We start from the raw sequence: 24,230 nt of genomic DNA, 5'->3' as shown, positions 1-24,230 counted from the left end.
TGTTGGTTTGTTTATTTTTGATCATTCGGCGGCACACAGTTGGAAAGCTAGAACGTGAAGGTGCAGAAACGAGGTGCTTAGCGCAAACGTTGCGAATCTGATGGTGTAGCGAGCTGCCACGAACCTGTGAGATCGCTGTGAGACAGCTGCGGAGACTGTGGGGAACGCGGATGCTAGCAAGAGATGAGTTCTGAAGGGGTTCCTCATACACATTTTTAGATGTGATTAAAAGAGAATTATCGAAAGAGATTGGTCGAAGCACAAGTGGAGTGATTGTTCGTCATGTTCACAGAAAAAGGTGTGCGGATAACTTTTGCGATACATACAAATTGGATTACGAAAAACACAAATCGAAAGACTGTGGTTTCACCTAGCATTACCAGAGCAATTTTCTCGGGCGCTTCGCTGAAAACGTGACTAACGGTGCCAACCCAACGAAAGTAACCTTGCAAGGCATGAAAGTGCTCTCAAATTAATCACGAATCTTCCCGCAGTTCAAGGGGAATGATTGCGACAAAAATTAATCCGATTTAACATATCTGGAACTAGGCAGAAACTACCTTCGTTTATCCCATCAACATCAGCAACTGGCAGCGTGCTTTCACCTTCTGTTCACTGCACACTGTTTTTTTTTTGTTGAGATCCTCTCGACAGCCGTTCATACAGGTAGCTGAAATGCAGTAGCAAATAGCGTTTAGTCTAAAAAAGTTTAATAGAAAATAAATAATTACCTTCGGACGGGAGCCAGAAAGCAGATTGAGGCATCTATTTTCGGTCCCTTTTTTTTCTCCCTCTCCATACCCAAAATCGAATCGTCCGGATCGACGCCTATCACCCAAATCGGAAGCACACACCATCTGAGCAATGCGAGTTGCGGTGATCAAAGCGCGATAATCGAAACGAAACTGTTGGGTTCGCTGTAGAGCCTGAATGGATGGGAAAAATGCCATTAATCACTTCTAGAAATTCCGCATCCCCTCCTTGAAAGTTGCCGGCCGCTGCGAGCTTGCACAAAGCGCCAGCTGAGTGGTTTCGTAAAAAAAACGGTCTGAAATGCGTTTCGGACAATCGTTGGAACGGATTCGTTCCGAACCGTGGGTCCCAAGGATCAACGACGAATTCCAAGGAATTGTAAAATCCTTTCAGAGAAAGAGAATCAACAGTCAGAACGAGGCTCATGGAACGTTCTTGATTTGACGTGAAATTGTTCGACGGATGGAATGGAGCATCGTTTTTTTTTCATTTCTCATCTTATTTCACCTTCTGCCGCGGATCGGTTTCAACCTTAGACAATACGGACTATACGGTTCGTTTTCGGTTCACCTTCGATTCGCCGCCTCCAATTTTACCTCTGCGGGACTGCTTTTGGCAAGCTTCTTCTAATGGTCACCAGTGGTCGGTTACACGGTGAAATTGAATTTGTTCCATGCTCGAGATTTCAATCAATTTTGCTTATTGTGTTAGCTGTAACCGTTGCTACTAATCCAGTTTTGGCCGAATTTTGGCACCGCTTGGCAAAACGATTCAATTTATTAGGATCACCCAATCGGAAGGGGAATTAGCTAACCGATTACGTAGCGGGAGTGTTGGGAAATAGCTCTCTGTTCGCATACATAATTCATCGAAAGTGTATTGGATAATCTCGTGGTAACTGAATTCCTTGACTCTTCCCACAACATTCTGATTGCGTAGGCTTACTAAAGCCTAGTGTTAAGATTATTTTTCGACCACAAAAGTTTAGTTTCATGAAACTATATGTCATAAACGGGTGTATCAATATAATATTAATAGCTGACCCGGCAAACTTTGTCCCTTCCAAAATTTATTTTTCGTTATCACATCCACGTTGTCTTACTAAGCGCTGTTCATGGGTCCAATCGCAGAATTATTCATTGATTGATCTTCTAATCTACCCCTTAAAATTACCTTTAACTATAAAATTTCTAGTACTTCCACCAAAACTCGACATTATAATATCAGATTATTTTCAGACATAATTCTCGTTCAAGATTTTTCAACCACTTGCAAATAACATGTTTCTCCGTTACGTTACGTGCCAAATTTGGTTTAATTTGCTTTAATTAGTTCTCGAGTGATGCAAAAAATTGTGTTTCTTTTGTACAATTCTCGTTCAAGATTTATCAACCACTTGCAAATAACATGTTTCTCCGTTACATGGAATAAATGTTTGATACAGAAAATATGATAGAATAAAGACAGACCCTTCCCCTCTTCACCCCTTAGAGAGGGGGAGGAGTGTATATTCAACATAGAAACGTTTCGTGCCCCCTAAAATCTGCCAAATTTGGCTCCATTTGCTTGATCAGTTTTCGAGTTATGCAGAAATTTATTTTTCATTTGAATGACAGCCCACCCTATGAGAGGGGGAGGAGTGTCTAACCACCGTAAAAACATTTATTGCACCCTAAAACCTTCACATGCCTAATTTGGTTTCATTTGCTTGATTAATTCTCGAGTAATGCAGAAATTTGTGTTTCATTTGTATGGCAGATCACCACGTCTACTACGTCTTTCATTAAGGGTGTCAAATCAGAAAACAGGTCACGTTTTTATGAAATAAAGTTAACGTTAATCTCATTTCCCCATACATTTGTTCTGTCCATTTGTGTGCTTTCCCGAACAGAGCTGTCAATGACGAGCAACGAATGGGAAATCGTAAAATTTAAAGTCTTCACGAACAGAGGAAAAGAAGAAGAACGATATTCCCCTTCGTTCTTCTTCCCTTCTTGCCTAGAGTATAAACAGTGGATCTCGCTGAGGCAAACGTTCATTCTTCGTGAGGACACCGACTGGACAACACCGTTGCTGAGCGATCTGGACGGCGAGGAATCGAGTGCCTTTCTCAAGGCAATTGGGTTGGAGGAGTAATACGAGGAAAGAGTAGAGTTTTCCAATGACCTTTTTGAAGACTAGAGACGAATGAACTAAAGAAGTTTAAATTCTTTAATTCAACAAGGAAACGAAAGGCAAACGTAATGAAGCAATGCTCTTTTCGATATTGTTGAGATTAACAGAAAGAAATATATTTCATTCATTTAGTCACGATGAAAGTAAATGTCGTTCTGGAATGTTGTATATGATTTGGTTCCGCTTGCCAGTAGTAAAACTTTCTCCACTAAGGATGACAACTGCGCTTATTTTGAGCATGAGAAAGTAATGCAACTCGAGGCCAGTAAAATCAATAGAAGCGTTTCTTGAGAATAGCACAAAATGATGAGAAGTGTTTATATTTCTAGTAACTTTGAGCCAACAATGTATGGCTCTGTATGCATGCTATGGCAAACGCTTGTTTGGCGCTTGATTTGCGTTGTACGAACGATGCCTAGAGGTGCGATTCCACTGAGGCTAAACCAAATAACAGGTAGCACGATATTTTTTTTTAATCCCTTTTGTTTATTTTAGGCTCATTAGCATTTTAGCTGTAACAGAGCCGAATTTTAATCGTGTACATGTCACATATTTATCATATCTATAATTAGCACATTACACAGTTGCCATTTTTCGGCGTTAGAGTATTCCCTTCTATACCATTGCAATGGTACACATTTTCACAGTAGCCATTTAGGCGTAAGAGTTTTCTATCTGTTCTTCCATTATCCAGTTAAGACTGGACAGCGGAGACAGTCGTTGATCCATTGTTGAGTTATTTATAGAACAGCAGCCCGATGTTTCTTGCAGAGCAGAGCAGTTGTATGGATGAATCGATCTTATTTCGACCGTGGATCGATCTCCATCGCTGATGATTGTTGCGTGGACGTAGTTATTCTGTAACAACACAAAGATGGTCAATGGGGGCCCTGAGTTTTGAACTCACGATCGATCGCTTACTAAGCGAAGCAGCACGATATTTGATACTTGCAAATATTGTCATTGTTGTTGTTTCCATACAGTGCCAAAGATATATTGATGTAGTTATAAGATGTAGAAAAATGGTACTGGTGCAACAAGTATATATTCGACTGTAGCCGAGTTTATGTCAATTGCGAAAAAGGCCACCGGATTAGCGTTCGAGGTAAATTTTCAATGTATTGACATGAAACAAATTGCGACATACGATAGGGCTAGTGAATTGTTCTGCGAGGGCCATAATGAATCGTCAATCAATTATCGATAGTTGATTTTACAATTAAAAAAACATTTCAGGGCGATCGAACCATTCTACTAAACAGTTATTCTTAAAATTTCACAGAATTGTAAAATAATATCCGAAGTTATAAACATATGAGGGGCTCAGAATGCAAGGGGTGTAAGTGACTTGATCGATTTCTCTTCATCAACTTTTTATTTAGTTAATAACTCAACTGCAGAAACGTTCCAATTTAAGTTTGCTATAGAATCCGATAGATGAGGTTCTGACCTATCTTCCACATTGTCAAATGCAGCAGGGAATGTATTTGCAGCTAAGGTATGACCAAAAGAGAGAGAGTCGATGTAGAGAAATCGATCAAATCACTTACACACTTTTCATTCTAAGCCCCTCATATATAAAATAACAACGTAGTTCTACGTCAACAATGCGGTCGTGTCTTGGACACAACCTCCTATAATTGGAAGTGGTAAAAAGATCCTCCACGTAAGTTGTACCTGCTATTGATTCAATATAATAATGATTAGTTTTGGTGAAAATATTATAAACTTCATGGCGTTTGATGTCGCAAGAGGTCTTGTAAACGATCACCCTAGAATCGAAATGGCCCTAATAAAACCTAATAAAAAAATAATAAAATGCGGGTCAAATATTTTGTAATAATGAACAAAACTACCACTTGTCACGAAAATCTGAGAACCACTATATCGGTTTGGCACGAGATGGCTGTATTAATAGATAGCAACAATGTTTTTATAAACTGATATGAAATATTTCTACGCGTCTATCACAATAAAGACATTTTTTTTATATGAACAATTAAATAATTGTAAAATATCAATCATTATCTAACTCGCTGAATCCTACATTTTGTTTATCCCAATTTGTGCTTCTCGAAAGCTTGTTTTTCACCTAGCGGCACATTTGTGCCAGTATCTATACGGGCGATTCCTCTGCAATTTGTTATCCGCACGTCAAATCGTGTGTGTAGCGTAGTTATATGAGCATTAAAAGTATTGATTTTTGTTACAAAAATCGGAAAAAATAACATAAAGTTCATATAACAAACGACCATTTTAGGGCTACCATTTCGGAAATTAAATGGATTAGATTTATTTATTTGAAAAAAAAAAAAAAGAAAAAAACTAAGAACAATTCTTTCAGACATTCACAGTTCTCCGTTAAAATTGAGTTCGTGTCCTTAAACACCCTTAAACACACTCTTTCTCTTTTAAGTTTTGCAATATTTCGCTTTTCTTCTGTTTCAATTATTTTTTTTGTATTCAAAGCCGCTTATTGCACTATTTTCACGATTCCTTTCTGTCTTTGAAGATGGTATTCTACATTCTCTGTACAATTAAAACAAAGAATAGTTTTATAACTCATCATTTCTACATTTTTTTCATTAATCTTTTGAAAATAGAAAAATAATTAAACGCAAAAAAATAAAAGCTGGTGAACTGAAGGGGGCAAAAACCAGATTTTATCCCTTCTGGTTATCTGAAACAAAAAACAATCTTATGTACACTCTGTCCAACTTCTATAAGACCACCCTGATTCTATCTCGTTGCAACACAAACAGTTAGAATTTCAACAAGATACATTCATACATTGTAGACTGCTTAGAATAAAGTATTTTTAGCGTCAATTTCGTTCAAAAGAGTTGTTTGTTTATGTATTGTGCTTAAATATGATAATTTCAGTTGTTCAGTTTCTATAAGACCATTTCAAAAATCATAAGTATTATGATTGAAAAATTCAAAACGATCGGCTGATTTACATGTCAATAATTAACCTGTAGAATTCGCGTTAGCTCTCTCCTTCTTATCCTATCCTTGAGGATTCACCAAATAGTTGAGCACTACTCGATGGGATCGTTCAATTCGACGAGAAATTTCTCTGATACCAACTGATTGTCAACTTCTTGGTGAAATGCATCGATTTGTCTTTCTTTTCTCTCTAAACAACGGAAAAATGTAACTGGTCTTATAGAAACTTGACGCTTGAAAAATACAAAAACATTCGTTTACGCAAATCGTGCACGCCAACTTGTAAAAATAGTTTCTAGAAAAATGTGTTTAAGGCTTTGCGTCAATGTTGTATCAGATTGAATACTAGCCTTTAAAATGTTTGAAATTCACTAGATAATGATAATTTTGAAAAAAATCCTCCAAGGATATAAAAATGACCTTGAATGACCTTCAATAATTCTGCCAAATCTGATTGAGTTTATTCATCATTTTACATGAACATTTTTATCAGGCTCTTTTGAAGTAAGTTCTCTGGGGACGAAATTCCATTGTTAGGTTACGTGTGTACATGTTGTTCACGCATTAAAACCTTTCGCATAAACGTCTATAAGATTGTCAACACCCTCTTAGAATTTATTGTAACCCATGAAGATAGGAGTTAATTAAGCATTTTAATGGAAAAAAAAACGTATGGGAAAATCAATCCGAACAAACTTCCTTTTGCTAATTCAAATATGAAACAAACTATAATTCATAGAATTCAGAAGGGGCGTGTCATCGACGTCAAAGGCGCCATTTTTTACCGTACTGTAGATCTTCTCCATACATGTCGCAAATGTCCCGAGCTGCTTCGGCAGTTTTTTGACCTCGATGAAAAGTAAAGAAGAAAAGTTGTCGAAAATGTTGATTTTTGCCTCCAAAGTTAATTTTGAGCACACATTTTGGCATACCGATTTATTATATTAAATGTGCTTAAAAATAACAGAAAATGTATTACTCTCCCATACTTTTTATAATATATATGTTATAGAAATATAAGATCAATATGAGCGAGTGAAAAAAGATATACACTACAAATAAGCAGGCATTAAAACCTTTTCGCATACTTTGCCACATATACGGCTCAGACCGAAAAGGATACAGATTCACGTTTATGCTCTCCTTTTTACTCTTAGAAAACACTTTCCAACTTCATTTTATAATGTGGTGTAATATTACCACGCATTTATGCAACAGCACCAATGACTATGTGGAGAGCGTGATCGTGTAAAACAGCCTTGCTTTCCAAGCCGGCCTCGGTTCGATCACCGTTGACGTCGTTTGAACTTTTTATTTGGGTACAATCCCAAGCTGACGTTCAGTCTGAGAGAAAGAGATGTCGGCTCTCATATATGTTAGGTGTACCGGTAAATTTCTTCGGTTTTACAGCAGATGGCGTAATTCGATTATTATTCAGTGAATCAAATTTTTCAGACATTCGTTGGAAAGCTACCGTCATTGCGCGCCTTTTTCAGTATATGTTAAAAGGTTGGAGCGTAAACAACATTGTTTTTTTCCACTTCGAATACGTCGAATTTCGTACCAACGAGAGTGTTTTTGCGGGGAATGTTACTTAAATATGAAGAAAAAAGCTGCGAAAAGTCAACGCATTTTGGTGGAAGTTTATGGTGACCATGCTACGACTGAGCGAACGTATCAAACGTGGTTTGCACGGTTTAAAAGTGATAATTTTGACTTGGAAAACGAAGAACGTTCCCGAACGCCAAAAAAGTTTGAAGATGAAGAATTGGAGGCTTTACTCGATCAAGATCCGTCACAAACGCAACAAGAACTTGCAGATACATTTTGAGTAGCTCAGCAAACCGTATCCAATAGTTTAAAAGGAATGGGAATGATCCGAAAGATAGGACATTGGGACCGTATGAATTGAAGCCACGAGACGTCGAACGCCGTTTTCTCACGTGCGAGTAACTGCTCCAATAGCATAAAAGAAAGGGTTTTTTGACGTAGGACTACGTCTAACCGGAAGATATAGGGGGTGAAATGGAAATCTATGCACTGAACAAGTAGGAAAAAATGCAAGATTTGGAACGCTTATAACTCGAGCATTTCTCAATAGATCGCAAAGGTTTTTGCATCAATTGATAGGAAATATATCTACGCATCTATCATAACGAATAACATTTCATTTTTCTTGAGATAAATAATTGAATAATTGTGAAATATCAAGGATTGTCAAAATGCACTATGTGCCCATTTTTGATTGGTCCATTTTGTGCTCCTCAAATCGAACCGACCAAAACGGGCAACCAGAGCAGCAGCGAAATAGAATGAACCACGATTGGAAAGGAAAAAGAAAAAAATGAACGAAACATTGGTCGCAGTCTCACACATGCGTAATTCTCGAGCCAGCCAGTCAGCTTAAAAATCCCCGCTCCGCTGCCGTAACGATCATTCTCATTCAAACCGTACACCACATCGGTTCGCATCACAACACATCAACAAACCAACCCAAGCAGCCATGTCTGGACATGGTAAAGGAGGAAAAGTGAAGGGAAAGGCAAAATCCGGCTCGAACCGTGTTGATCTGGAGTTCCCCGCAAGGGTAGCTAGGCCGAGCGCGTTAGTACCAGTGCACCAGTCCACCTAGCCGGCGTTATATAGTTTCGGCCGCCGAAGTGATCGAGTTAGCTGGTAAAGCTGCTCGCGACGATAAGAAAACCCGCATTCGGAACAGAACACATTCGGTTCGGTGGACATCAAGACAACAGGCAGTTGCAGCGAGTGGCGAGTGGCAAACGCAATCGCAAAACGGCATCAAGTAGCAGAAGAAAAAAGTTTGTTCTTTATACACACTGCTTTGGTGGCAAATCCAGAACAAGGCGGCATCGAGGGAGTTCGAAATGGTTTTTTTCAAAACCACGAGTACTAAGTTTTCTAAATTTGAACCATTCCATAAAACAAGGCGCTTTTCAGGGCCATTAAACCTTCCAAAAAAGAGTTTGGGAAATACAGTTCAATGCTTTCTAAAACAATATCCAAAATAATAATAAAACACAAATTGATTTTTTCATAATTTGTTTGCCAGGATATGATGAGTATGTGAATTTGGCGTTTGTTCTGAGCTTATTGATTTTCACCAATTCTTAAATTGCTTCTAGATTGAAAGTACAGTAATTTACACTTATCTCGACATTTAGCTAATTGGTTGGACCAGTAATGCAACATATTTAGTTGGACATTTTTGTAAACATAGAGTTCGGGGTTCAGATTATGACCCCACATTGAAGGTCGACACTGTACCACTGTCATCGCAAATGTTCAATTACAGGTTAAAATTACCTCCAATCCGATACTGAGTGGTGGTAATGCGACGTGCCATTGAATGTAATTTACTGTAAAATATGTCACAAGCTGGATGGGAAGAAATTTTCCAACTGTGAAAGCTGTGGCGAGTGGCAAATGTAATCGCTAAACAGCAAGGTTTAGCCGAACAAGATGGGGATATCGAGTGATAACAAAACAATAAACTCTTTAGATTGAATATAATTTTGTGATCCTGAAAAGGACCCTTTTTAGCCTGCATTTGAATCCAACGAGCGAACAAATCGTAATGAATGTATTTTGTTGCCATCGCTCCCTTTTAACGCTCATTCGTTCGTCTCGTTGGACTCGCCCCTCTGGTTGAGTCTGCCGATTTATCTCTATCCTGTGAGTGTGTACCGCTAGAGTATAAAACACGCGGACCCCGAAAAAATATCTTATTTTCTTTCAAACCGTAAACCCGTGTGGTTGTACGGCATCGGCATCGTGGACGTAACAAAGGAGGACAAGTTAAGGGAAAGGCAAAGTCCCACTCGAACCGTGCAAGTGTGCAGTTCCCTGTTGGTCGCATTCACTGATTGCTCGGCAAGGGTAACTAGGCCGAACGGATTGGTGCCGGAGCACCAGTACACCTAACAGCGATTATAGAGTTTCGGCCGTCGGAGTGCTCGAGTTGGCTTGCAAAGCTGCTCACGACAATCAGAAAACCCGCATCAAGAACAGAGCAGCTTCGGTTCGGCGCTCATCAAGGCAACAATTAGTTTCAGTGAGTGGCAAAGTGTTTCTCCGGCACGTCGCATCAAATGTAATTTACTGAACAACATGTCACAAGCTGGATGGGAAGAAATTTTCCAACTGTGAAAGCTGTGGCGAGTGGCAAACGCAATAGCTAAACAGGAAGGTTTAAAGGAACAAGATGGGAATATCGAGTGATAACAAAAACACAACACCAAAGGTTCTTTTCAGAACCATCAACATATTCATGAAGAGTAAACAGTAAACTAATCCATTTTTAAGGTAGATAGGTAGGTATTCACGTAGGAGAAGAAAATAAAACAATATATTTAAAATATATATTTAACAAAAGCTATCCCCTTTGTATAGTCCTACGTCACTCCGGTTATGTCCCCGACATTACCCACCCGTCTTTTTTTGCATCGAATCGTTATAAGCGATGAAAAGTGGGTCCATTACGACAATCCTAAACGTCGGGCAACGTAAATATAGATACCCCGGCCATGCATCAACATCGACGGCCGCTCGGAATATTCAAGGCCAGAAGGTTATGCTGACTATTTGGTGGGACCAGCTGAGTGTGGTGTACTATGAGCTGCTAAAACTAAATAAAACCATTACGGGGGACCTCTACCGACGACAATTGATGCGTTTGAGCCGTGCACTGAAGGAAAAACGACCACAATAAGAGCAAAGACACGATAAAGTTATTTTGCAGCACGACAATGCTCGGCCGCATGTCGCGAAATCGGTCAAAACATACTTGGAAACGCTGAAAGGGGAAGTCTTATCCCACCCACCGTATTCGTCCGATTACTAACTTTTTCGATCGATGCAACATAGCCTGGTTGATCAGCACCTCTCCAATTTTGATGAAGTCAAAAATTGGATCAATTCGTGGATGGACGACAAACCGGTCGATTTTTTTCCGCAAAGAGATCCGTCAATTGCCAGAAAGATAGAAAAAAGTAGTGACTAGCGATGGGCAATATTGAATATTAAATTTGTAACCATTTTTGTAGAATAAAGCATTAATTTTTGAAAAAAAACGGACTAAAAAATGCGAGGTAATTCAGGAAAAATGTGTTTATAACGTTTCCAGGGTTCTACGATGGGAATATACAAGATCTGAAGAATTTCGTATCCTAAAAATAAAATAACTATGTAAGGAAATCACAGTTTTCAAGAAGGCGAGCATGTGCAGGATTGGTGGACAAAATTTGATGCCTAAAAAGAATTAACGGTTCGATTCGATTTGTAACGTTCTCACTATGCCACCCTTCTCGGCAACTATCGAACGAAATTTTTCTGAATCAGAACAACAATAAGCTTCGAAGCCGTCTCAACAACGATACGATGAACGCTATTTTGAGATCAAAAGATCTCAATTTTGTTTTAAATGATAGCTCAGCTCGATTTTTTTTATAAATGATAGTATGCAATCTAGATTCAGAAAACCGATGTATAAGTATCATCAAACACAAGAATGACTTGCAACTGTAAATGTAGTATTTGTACGAGGGTCGTTCAAAAAATAAATTTCAGTGCCTCAGAAATCGCGGAAAAATAAAGTTAGGACAAAAAAACAAGGTGATTTTCGTAATCTACGTTTTATTTTCTATTTTTCTACATAATCGCCGTAACGTTCAAGGCATTTTTCATAGCGTGGCACGAGTTTTTCTATTCCGAACGCGAAGTGCGTAGCGTCCAACATTTTGAAGTTTCGATTTTTTTCCGCAAAGAGATCCGTCAATTGCCAGAAAGATAGAAAAAAGTAGTGACTAGCGATGGGCAATATTGAATATTAAATTTGTAACCATTTTTGTAGAATAAAGCATTAATTTTTGAAAAAAAAACGGACTAAAAAATGCGAGGTAATTCAGGAAAAATGTGTTTATAACGTTTCCAGGGTTCTACGATGGGAATATACAAGATCTGAAGAATTTCGTATCCTAAAAATAAAATAACTATGTAAGGAAATCACAGTTTTCAAGAAGGCGAGCATGTGCAGGATTGGTGGACAAAATTTGATGCCTAAAAAGAATTAACGGTTCGATTCGATTTGTAACGTTCTCACTATGCCACCCTTCTCGGAAACTATGATGATGATGATGGTCCCGCCTCCTTCCCCTACTATCGAACGAAATTTTTCTGAATCAGAACAACAATAAGCTTCGAAGCCGTCTCAACAACGATACGATGAACGCTATTTTGAGATCAAAAGATCTCAATTTTGTTTTAAATGATAGCTCAGCTCGATTTTTTTTATAAATGATAGTATGCAATCTAGATTCAGAAAACCGATGTATAAGTATCATCAAACACAAGAATGACTTGCAACTGTAAATGTAGTATTTGTACGAGGGTCGTTCAAAAAATAAATTTCAGTGCCTCAGAAATCGCGGAAAAATAAAGTTAGGACAAAAAAACAAGGTGATTTTCGTAATCTACGTTTTATTTTCTATTTTTCTACATAATCGCCGTAACGTTCAAGGCATTTTTCATAGCGTGGCACGAGTTTTTCTATTCCGAACGCGAAGTGCGTAGCGTCCAACATTTTGAAGTACGATGTAACTGCGTCACGAATTTCTTCAGTGTTCTCGAATCGTTGACTGCCGAACTTTATTTTTTCGCGATTTCTGAGGCACTGAAACTTATTTTTCGAACAACCCTCGTAGTAAATGAATGAGTATTTTTTCATGCTAATGAAATAGATTTTTTTTCTACAACAAATATTTTCGATGGTACAGATTTTTGGAAAAAAAAGCGCAGATGAGAAAGATATTTCACCCCTCTGGTACAGGTTGAAATGTGGCAACACTGGGTGTGGGTATTCCATTTCTAAGTCTCAAAACTGAAAAAAAAGGAATAACTCAAAAATACAATTAACCTATTTTTGTAGAGCAGAAATCGTTCTCTCGAATGAATACTTACCCTTTGCCAAACAGCAAACAAATCGTTGTATAGCAAAACAAATCTATGAACTCATTCTCCACCCAATATTTGACAGAATGAAAGGGCCGCGTTGCCAGTCCTTGCGTTTCAAACACGAAAAATGCGATTCATGGGTTATCTTGTAAGCGAAGATAGGCTCAAACTGGTGTTTTCCTTACACATTATTTAAATCATTCATTTACAGATGAATTGGTGTATTTGGAACGTTTCTAATTTGTTAGATTACAGTGAATTAAATTTTGAAATTAAGCAACGTAGTGTGGAAGTCGCAGAAATTACATCCACAGTCAGAATCACTAATGATTATCATTTTTTTTTAATTCTCATTTACACATTCGACAAATCTGCAATGCTACCGGTTCGTTTCACCCACACCTCTTCAGATTCATGCTTCTTTTCGGGTGTAATGTAGTGATAAAACATTACTAATAACAGTCTCCGAATGGATATTTGCTGTTTTCCTTAGCGTTATTCACTTATCATATGTACGACCATAATGCAGGTTTCCAAGCTATTACTCGATCCGGAGATCAATTTCAATTTTCATCAGAATCTACGTTTACATATTTTGGAAAAGTTGCAATCACTGGTGTCATTTGATTTCCAAGTCTATTCTTTTACTAAATCGTTACGTGATAATGCCCATTGAGGAAAAGAGAAGACGTTATCATACATTCCATTGGAGTAAAGATGCAACAAATATCACCCTCCGTGACAATGATCCACACGAGTGGGAGCATTGCCGTGACCAGGATTCGAACCTGGGTTACTACGGCCACAACGTAGGGTCCTAACCACTAGACGATCACGGCTTTCGGGTGATGATGAAAGCCACACGGCAAAATAACCGTAAAAATGAACTGCATTTTGGCTGCTAGCTCGAGTTGTCATAAATTAATATTGGAAAGCAATCACCCAAAATAGGCGCCTTTCGTTTCAATTTGAGAAAGCAGGTCCAACAGCGTCCATTCACATTTGCGCGAATAACTCAATTTAATAATTCATCTTTTTGGTTCGGTTTTTTTTTAACAAGAACTGGTTCGGCATTATTCTGCAAAATTAACACCAATCCTATGATCGAACTCCGAATGTTATACATCAGTTTCCGTGGTGTAGTGGTTATCACATCCGCCTAACACGCGGAAGGCCCCCGGTTCGATCCCGGGCGGAAACAGAGATTATTTTGTTTCTAGTTTTTTTTTAACTAGATTACTGTTCCGTCTACTTGGCTCACAATTTTTTCTACGAACTTTTATCATATTATTGCAATTCCTGGATGAAATAAAAATCTATGAGTTGAATTTGGAAAAGTATAATAGAAAAAAATCATTGATTTCGATCCATACGGGATTGCTTTCATTCAGAAAAATTACAAATAATGTCTTTTGTTTCGCGACGATTAGAAAAGAACTTTCGACCTCAACTCATTGTAACGATGCGCATTAATCAACTTGTTGCTAAAAATACTTTGTTATATTTGTTCTCAATCGTTATTCTTCCACATTTGGTTACCCAATCTATTATGAATGCTTCATCTTGAGATCACGAGGGACACCACAAAAATGAGGGCCTTTTGTATATAAACAATCCATAAGCGTCAAACATGACGTGACGCGTTTTCGCTCATGAAAATGCCAAATAAATTATACTCTCGCTATCAGAGGAGCATCGCGTTCAGCGCGTCGGCGCATAGGTCCCAATCGAGAATCTCTCAGAATGGTGTTTTGAAATTTTGATTTGGCAATAAGCGGAAACATGAAAGTATACTTTTGACTCTCTCCCTCTCATTTAGAAAAATCAAAGCAAAACAGGAAAACAATGTTATCAGTCACTCAACTCGTGGGGCTAATGCCCCATCGTTTGGGATTTCGACGGAGGAGACGCGTCGTCCGGCTTATCGCTTCAATGGACCAGAATTCCGTTCCAGATTTCGTTCCGCGTCCTCCGCTGTCGATCCAAGCTCAAAACAAATCCCCAACTTTGTTACCAAGCGTGCGGACAAACGTTTACCTCATGTATCTATCATGAGGCTGAATCGGACAGATAATGTTTTACTTTCTTATCTCGAGTTTGTTTTACTGTATTTTTTTTTTTGTTTCTTGAGCCCTAGCCAAGTTTTTGTTTCCCTCTTGTGGTTTCGCTGCGCCACCGTCACCGCTGGTTAGTGAGCATAGGTAACCCTACCCATGATGCTGCAGTGGGCATATGTGTAGTATGACACCGGTGCCGAGACGAGACGGGATCCGAAAAGAACCTGTTATGTTATATTTGGTGAGACTGCTATCCGCATCAACAACGTAACACTCGTCAAAAATCATTTCGAAAAAGGGACTCCAACGCCGGGTGATCTTCATGTTGAGTTTTCTTGAAAAATGCTCCCATTTCGATAGATCACGGACGTGATAATGAATCAATCGTGCAAATATTCCCACTACCGCACAGCAAGTAACGGTGGTGGAAAGAGAACTTTACCAGCCACTTGAGCCCAATGAAAAATTTGCCAGTTAAATTCCAATTTGTTTCCGCCGCTCGGCTTTATCTACGAAACTGCCCGCAGCAGTTACGATCCGCAGCCGCCGCAGGTTTTCTCCGAATCCGGGGATCAAAATCCGAAAGGGGCGCGTGCGCGTGCGTAGAATAGGAAAAACGGCGATAGAGTGACATATTTATGAAAATCGAAACACCGTTTCAATCCGCTTCAGAAACTAGTTTTCTGACATATGAATCCATACTTGACATTTCGTTTCCTAATCATTTTGTTGGCTCACGATCCTCTTCCTTCTCTTCCTGCTCCCCCTTCTCTTTCTATTCTGTTTCCCCTGTACCATCGAATGATAATTGGTAGGGTTCGAAGCTTGGATTCGTGTTTTAAAACCGTATTCGGGCTCAGTTTTGGAATTGTTCGCTTATGACAGTGGGCTAGGGATAAGGATTGAGTTTATTGAGAATTTGTTTTTGATTTTTTCAACACAATAAACCACTTTTACTTTTAATCTGATTTAGAATAAAATGAAAACAATTATTCTTTGTGATCTATCGTATCATTTTCTGACAAAAGCACCAAAAACCATTAACATGCGGTGCTGACGGTTCGCTGTCAAGAGTAACAATAAAAACATTGAAATCGTGGAAAACAAATTTTATATTGCTGCACGGTGAATTGGGATCGTCTATATGTTATTAGTTCTTTTTACGCGTCAAAACTGGAGGAGCATAAATTTTTCCAACCAAAAAAAAAATATCATATGATATAAACGTAGTAAAGTTTCTAATCAACTGATTTAAACATCTTTTTGATTTAACAAGAAATTGTCCAGCTTAGAGCGTTTGAAATCTTTCATTATTTGATACATGTTCAGTTTTTAGATTTTCATTTCACACCTCATACCGTTCTTCCTTCCTATTTCAAAAAGATAATATCAACAATGCTTCCATGAGGTAATGAGACCGTCTTTTCGCATGAAAAAAAACGGTAGAATCAATGGTTTGATGATCAGTATCTGACGATTTCAAAAATTGGAAGAAAATATAGGAGGTTGTATCCAAGACACGACCGCATTGTTGACATAGAACTATGCTGTAGTTTAATTCAAGTCGCTTGTTTATAACCACGAATATTATTTTATAATGCTACGAAATTTTAGAAATAACCATTCTACCAGTTTGGTCGCCCTAAAATACTTTTTTCTTGTAGAATCAATTGACGATTATTGTTTGATGATTCATTCTTGTCCTCTCAGAACAATACCATTCAAGATAAGCGCAGTTGTCATCCTTAGTGGAGAAAGTTTTGCTTCTAGTAAGCGAAACCAAATCACATACAAAATTCCAGAACGACATTTACTTTCCTGGTGACTGAATAAACGAAACAAACTCTTCCTGTTAATCTCAACAACCTTGAAAAGAGTAGCACTGCTTCATTATGATCAAGATTAGCGCAAATGCTATCCTAGCTGGCACGCGAACCCAAATAAATTTATAACTTATTATAACTTATTGAATAACTTGGTATTCCCAAATAATTTTTTGGTGCACAACCTTAACACCTGCTTTATCATAGCATCAGTTCAATGCATTGATACAATGTCAAAGGCATCAACGAAGCCTTTATGATGATGGAAAACAAACAATGTCAACTGCTTGGAAAAATTCTAAATATTTCCCTCCCGCTATCTCCTCCTTGTCGTCACGTTCGGATCGACATGTTCACCCGCAACAGCGCAATAGGTTAAAATACACGCACGTACACACACAAAAATATCCATATATCGATGGCTTGAAGCAATTAAATATGCACACACTTATCTTCGTTTTGCGCTCTTCTCAAAAGCCCTTTTGTTGCTGGTCTAGATCATCTTAGCTGTCATCCTTTGTGGAGAGAGTTTTGCGTCATGCGAAACCAAATCACAGACAAAATTCCAGAACATTTATGTTCTTGGTGAGCTGACGATAGCCTAGCTTGATGATTTCCCACACAAATGTGTAGCTCAGAACCTTAATGCAATGGCGTCAGTTTGATACAATTATTGCAGTTCTAGAGACATCAGCGAGTCATTAATTTGATCGCGTCCACAGCTCAATCCGAAACTAAGACACGTGAGACTTTAAACTTCTTTAGTTCATCCGTCTCTGACCTGCAAAAAGGCCCTTGGAAAACTTTACTTTTTCCTCGTATTACTCATCCACTCCTCACCGTCCAGCTCGCCCAGCAACGATGTTGTTCAGTCGGTGTTCTCACGATAAATGAAAGTTTGCCTCAGCGAAATCCATTGTTCATACCAGTGTCTTAGAATATCAACAAATATTCACGAGAAACGAATATGATTTTGTTCCAGTGTAAATGACTTTTTTTTCAGCTTGAAACACACTGCCCTCATTATATTGATGACAATAACAAACGAGTTCATTTTGTTCATATCGCTGTTGCATGAGCAAATTTGCTATAATGAATGAATGCGACATTGAGTGGGGTTCATAACTTCGCTGTTATTGCTGTTCGCTGTATACTTTGGATATCAAAAGCAACGTATTAATATTCATCACACCCGAAACGATATTCGTTCTGGCAGTGAATTTAAGTTCAAAATAAATTTTATTTGGCGAGACGGTAGCAACGGCATATGCAGAATGGATACAACGAGTGGTTTTAGCTACCGTCAAGACATTTGCGACATCGGGAATTTCATAAGGTATTTCCGATTACGGCATCCGGCAACTGCAAAACCCAACCGCACACAGCAGCCTCAGGTTAGAAGTTAACAACAGCTGATATTCATTTGACTGAAATGAAATTCAGTTCTGACGTTTCCGATAATCAAGATGAAAATGACACTGGGTGGAAAAAATAAACATCAAAACATATTGAAGGACAAAAGTTCATTTGCTCATATTCAATGGTTGCCTGGATCTGTCATTTTAATTTTCGTTTGGAATATATAGGTTTTCGATGCAACCTAGCCCGAAAATCTATGCATTTGATCTTAGCAAAGATGATTTTTTCCAACACTGGTTTATACTCTAGGCAAATATTCTCCTTCGTTTTTCTTCTTTTCCTTTGTTCACGGAGACTTTAAGTCTTACGGTTCCCCCTTCGTTGCTCGTCCATAAGTTGCTCGTTATTGACTGCTCTGTTCGGGAAAGCACACAAATGGACAGAACAAATGTATGGGAAAATGGAAATGCTTATAGTTATTTATGAATTTTAACAATTTATACACCATGGGATTGTAATGTATAGCATATCAAACAAATCTTAGGGAATTTCCGATTCATTTGGTATGTAAATCGCCAAAATCCGTTCGAGGCAAAAATAGTTATTAACGTTAACTTTATTTCATAAAAACGTGATTTGTTTTCTGATTAAGCACCCTTAATAAAAGACGTAGTTCTACGTCAAAATAATGAGTCACGCCCAAAACCTCTCGTTCCATGGAGTTAAATTGCTAAAAGTAAAGACTGAACACGAAAAAATCCGAACACGCTACCTGTTGGCAATAGGCCAACAAGACGATGAGGAAGAAGGGAAGTTTCCGGGTAAACAATCTGTTTATTTATAAACAGGATTAAAAAATGGATGGGTTATATCTATTATATAACCGTAAGGTTGACGTGGGACTACCTTAGGTTAACAATCATTTGTTTGATTGAATGAAACAATTTCCGAATTCAATTGACTTCATTATATTTGCTTTGTGAGTAAAAAGATTGTATAATGCCATGTATATTATGTTCTTCATTACAAGTAAATTTAATGACAGTCCTTTTACGTTTAGTATGATGCCTAGGACAAAATTTGTGAACGGAAGAATTATCAAACGATTACTTTATTTTACGATTCGTTCTGAAGTTTGCATATCTCAAGCGTACGTACTTCTCGAACAGCGAATTTGCTTGATTTGATATACTTCTGGCACTCAGTTTCGATTTTGATATGTGCGTCGAACGCATATTGTTAAATCAAGAGGCGTTCTCGCAACAAATGGCTATCTACATTTTGCTTAATCATCAAATGGTATGTGTAAAAATTCAGTAAGCAGAAGATATGAAGGTATATCCTTCAATGCAATCTTGAATAACCGAGCCAAAGCGTTGTGTTCGTAGTCGCTTTTGTATTCCGTGTTTGGAAAACACTTTTCGGAGTGCAAAAAAAAGTACCCCCGACTTGCATGAATCAAGAACTTCAACTTCTTTTGTTATACTATAGAGGATTTAAACTTGAAAGTTAATTCGCCTCTAGTGTCTGCACGATTTTCCCTGGTTCCTATGTTCTGGAGAACGTGTTAAGAAAACATTTCCTATTTATTTATATATTTCTATTCTAAACATTTTCGATTTCCCCAGACATCTCGGTTCTAAAGTCTGTGTTGGGGAAACATATTTCAGTCGGAACAAAATTATCCTCAACTTTCATGTGTTTGCAATGCCGATATCCCCAAGGCTGCTTGGATTTGAAGTCTGTGTTAGGGAAACACATTTTGTCGGAAAAAAAATACCTTCAACTTGCAATGCCGATATCCCCAAGGCTGCTTGGTTTTGATGGCTGTGTTAGGGAAACCGTAAATCGGGCCAATCAAAACGAGGCAATTGGGGCTTTTAGATAACGCTTAACATTTTACAGTTATTCTATTGTTTATCCTATGGAAAAGTAACATTTTATTAATTGCGATAGAAGCGTAGAAATATTCCCTATCAATTGATGCAAACATCTTTCCGATCCAGTAAGAAATGTTCGAGTTATAAGCATTCGGGATCTTTCATTTTTTCCTGCATGTTCTGTGTTTAGGTTTTCATTGATCCCCCCCATATACTCCGGTTAGACGTAGTCTCACGTAAAAAAATCCTGCAAATACATCCATGATTACAATAACTTTAGGAATTCACAAAAAAAATGAACTTTAGTATTCTGTTACGGGAGAAAATACGAGACGACTGGCGGTCTCAAAACTGTAATCGAACACTTCCCGAAACTTTTGAACACTTCGACCGATCAAACACTTCACTTCGATTTGAGAACACTGGATGGTTTCACAATTTCACAATTTTACTTCTATTGTTTATTTGCTACTGAACTTTTCACTACAATAGTTTAATCGCCACTGAACATTTCACTACGTTGGTTTAGTTTATACTGAACGATGTACTGAATATTTCGTACCATATTTATACGGTACACGCAACAGTGAATTCCACTGTTGCATTTTTGCTCGGGTATTCTAGAGTATTCGCTATAAGCAATGGGGCTTCGTTTTATAGCAGGTTTCAGAGGCGAATGAACTGAAAAGTTTAAAGCTTATAAAATTACATCATCATCATATTTCGTTCCATGCGAAATGTTTCGTTCGTTTCCATGCGTTCCTATCCTATGACAATGCGATTGTTATTGTTTTGATTCTACAATTGTTATTGTTTTGTTTTGTGGTAAAGTGAGTTGTGAACGATGAGCCCCGAATGTTCTGGACGGTGCTTTTTGTTATATACCGTTCTGAATCATATTTCGGACAACATCATATTTCGGACACTTTGTTCTAATATCTTGAAATGCTTAATGCACTGATGATATAACTATCAAATTAATATCACAATTGCTTCTTCAGAGTAATCCCTTGGTTTCACTATCATTTCACATGAGAACTGCATTTGAATCATAACATAATCGGCAGAAATCTCACAACACTACTCATTATCGTTTGTGTTTGACGTTTCCTCAGCATGAGCACGTAGAATTTTCCCGTTCATAAATATTTAAATTTCTCCCATGTTTCATCATTTCTCATCATCGTTAACAGTTTACTGTGATTGCTTGGTGTTTGTTTCGCAGTTGACTATAAAATATAATCAAGTGTAATGTAATTTTCGTCCAAAAAATTACAAAATAAAGTGTCCGAAATTTGATTTAGTGTCCGAAGTTTGATTATTGTTCGATTCATTTGAAAAGTAATTTATTCGATGGTTTTATTTATGTTTTCAATCAAATAGGTACCAAAGTTCAATATGCTCTTAAGCTTTCTAAGAGCATATTGAACTTTTTTATTGAAAATATCAACCAAATAATACTTGTGCATAAAGTTTAGATTTGTTTTCTGCATCATATGCCTTAAGCGTCCGAAATATGATTCAGAACGGTATTTAGCTTAATAAAACAATATTTATATTGAATATTATTGTGTATATAGTGTACTTTCTGATCCCTTTTCCAGGTGCGGATCCAGGATGTGTTGCCGAGTTTTGATTTGTGTTCTAGATTTGTTTGTGTAATGTGTGTTATTTTTGTGAGAAAAATAAAGTGTTGAAAATTCAATTTGTGTTACTTTTATTTTTTAGATCCGACAGTAAGGACCGATGCGGGCCGTAACATATTCCACTTTCCTCTTTTGTTCTTTTAATGTCCTTTATAACATTTTCTTAATCTTGACGTTATCTTTGAGAAAATTTATTTTTAAGTTTATGCCGTACTAAGTAAGTTTTTCTGTTAATAATATTAATAAAGTCACCTCGTATATATAGCACTTCGCCAATCTACTTTTAGCACTGGATAAGTATAAAGTTAGCATTAGGTAAGTATTTAGCAAGTACGGTAAGTATATTCAATAACTAATTTCTTTTTAATTTCAGCTCTTTAATCCAACGTTTTTCTTCTTCAGAATGGCGCCCGAGGAAGAATCGAGAAAAGAACAAAAATGACAAGTTTACGTTCGAGATCCCGTACGTTGACGTTTCTCACTGCTCCCGCTGCAGTAGACTACACTTCAGAAGGAGTCGGATTTTATTCGCTCAATTGCCCAACACCGCCTCAAGGCTGGTTATGGTTTTTACCGAAAAACTGTAATTTTTTGTTACCATAACAACAAAACTTGATGTCGAATGTGAAATACTATTCAAAATAAACTTACCGATCAATTTTTCCACCAATGAAATATTCAAAAATTGTGTTTGCTTTTCGTTTGGAGTGCGCGACCAATATCGAATTATTTGTTTTCCTCTTTTATCTCGAATTTCCGACTTTCGACATAAAATACTCCTAGCAGAAACCAGCCAACATAAAACCAATGACCCATTCCATGAGCTTATGCACCAGAGAACCAAATTTCAAATCTAGTTTCAGGAGAAAATTGAAAACGTTATTTGAATAAGCACTAGTAATATCATTTTTTTTTGTAACAAATTTAATTTTTATGCACCAACTTTTGAGAGAGGCGAGTTTAAAAAACTACATAATTATATTTAAAATATTTTGGGTTTTCACTATTTTTATGTATTCTGAGATATCTCTGCACATGCTGAACCAAACTTCAATGTCTATATACCATTGAATGGGTGATTAAATGCTTGTTTGAAGAGCCGTGGATAGACCAACGTGTCATTTTGTAATTTATGAGAAACAAGCATCACGTCACAAAAATAGAGCATTTTTTTAGTTTATCAGATGAACATAGGTTCAAACGTTTTTATACGTTTCTCTGAGCAAAAAATGAAGGCCACTAACCCACAAAATTTGGTTGAGTCTCCAGAAGTTGTTGTCACGTCACGAAAAGTCTACGATCCATTCCAGTGTGACATAACAACATTTTGACTCATTACAAACTCTTTTTTTTGCGTTTTCATGAATAAAGCACACAAAATTAAACGATGTTATAGTACGATTAAGAAGATTTCCAACAAGAATCGTCAGTTGCAGAATATTTTATAGTTAGATTGGCTTGTTGTTGTCTGTCAAATACTTTTGTGACGTGACAACACCTGACTTTTTGCTGTTTCGTACTGTTGGACAATAATGATTAATTTAATTAATTACAGTTCCGTTTCAAAATATACAAATGATCTTTCTCCTATGTTTTATCAACAATATATGAACGTAGATTCCATAATATGATATATAATCTTATTTCAACATCCGGTTTGCTGATGGTAGTATTGAATGAATATCCCATACGATATGGACTTACTAGCGGAAGTCGAATATCGTATTCCGATGCCATTTTGGAATCGAGGATGGTAACTTCCGGTTCGATAAAAAAGGAAATAAAAGACCGGGAATGGCATGAAATCCCACAATACGATCGTGAATGGTAATGTTGGTATATATCCACTGGTGCGCGAAGAGGAATAAAAAGAAGAATAATGTTTGATAGTGAGAGATAGGATTTAAGTGAGAGGGAGATAATGTTTGAGTGGAAAGAACTTAGCCTTGGAGCGACGCTTGTGGAGTTATACAAAGAAAGTGCACATACAAATACACACGCAAACATCAACGATCAAAGATCAAAGTCAAAGTCATCTTCAACAAGCAAACATAAATACTATTGCACAGGTATGTGCGCGGATGCATACAACGAGTTTATCAAAAGTTTCTGATAGAAAAATCAAATGCGTTTCCCCTGTAGTGAGCGCCACTCGATGAACCAGGATTGTGCTAGCCATTGATGGCAAGCGCCAGAGTGAACGTGTTAAACAATCACGATATAAAAACTGAAGGTCGGTTTAGCATATTTTTAGCATACCATAAACAATTAAAATTGCTTTGTTTCGCAATGTTTCACAATCTAAAAGAACATAGAACTCATTTTGCACACAGGACGTGTTAGTGTGGGTGAATATTGAAAATAATGTCTGAATAATTTAAAAAAAAAATCAGTGAAGCCCGTCTAAAGACGAGGTTAGGTTGGGTCAAAGCTTCTGGTAGACAAATATGCTAGAATACTTTGAATGGGATTTTCTCAGTTGTTGATTTTGAAACATGGGGCAACTATGCGTAGAACGGCAGTTCAGTTGTGTGTAAAACTTTTCCGTATGTTATTTTATCCCTGAGATAAAACTGATTTCTTTCGTACGTCTTCTTATTGGACAATGTTTTATATAAA

The 24,230-nt window shown here is 37.5% G+C and overlaps 1 protein-coding gene and 1 non-coding gene across 2 annotated transcripts in view; one reads left to right on the top strand and one right to left on the bottom strand.

Annotated features, from left to right (window-relative positions):
• The window catches only part of LOC129775456 (extracellular serine/threonine protein kinase four-jointed), a 216,799-nt gene that overhangs the window by 99,522 nt on the left and 93,047 nt on the right, over nucleotides 1–24,230 (top strand). The gene's annotated exons all lie outside the window — the stretch shown is intronic.
• On the bottom strand, nucleotides 13,614–13,685 carry Trnah-gug (transfer RNA histidin (anticodon GUG)). Its single transcript has one exon. It is a non-coding gene; the product is annotated as a tRNA-His (tRNA).

Source organism: Toxorhynchites rutilus, chromosome 3 (assembly GCF_029784135.1).
Source record: "Toxorhynchites rutilus septentrionalis strain SRP chromosome 3, ASM2978413v1, whole genome shotgun sequence".
In the NCBI taxonomy this organism is placed as follows: Eukaryota; Metazoa; Arthropoda; class Insecta; order Diptera; family Culicidae; genus Toxorhynchites; species Toxorhynchites rutilus.
This window is presented reverse-complemented; position numbering and strand designations above follow the sequence as displayed.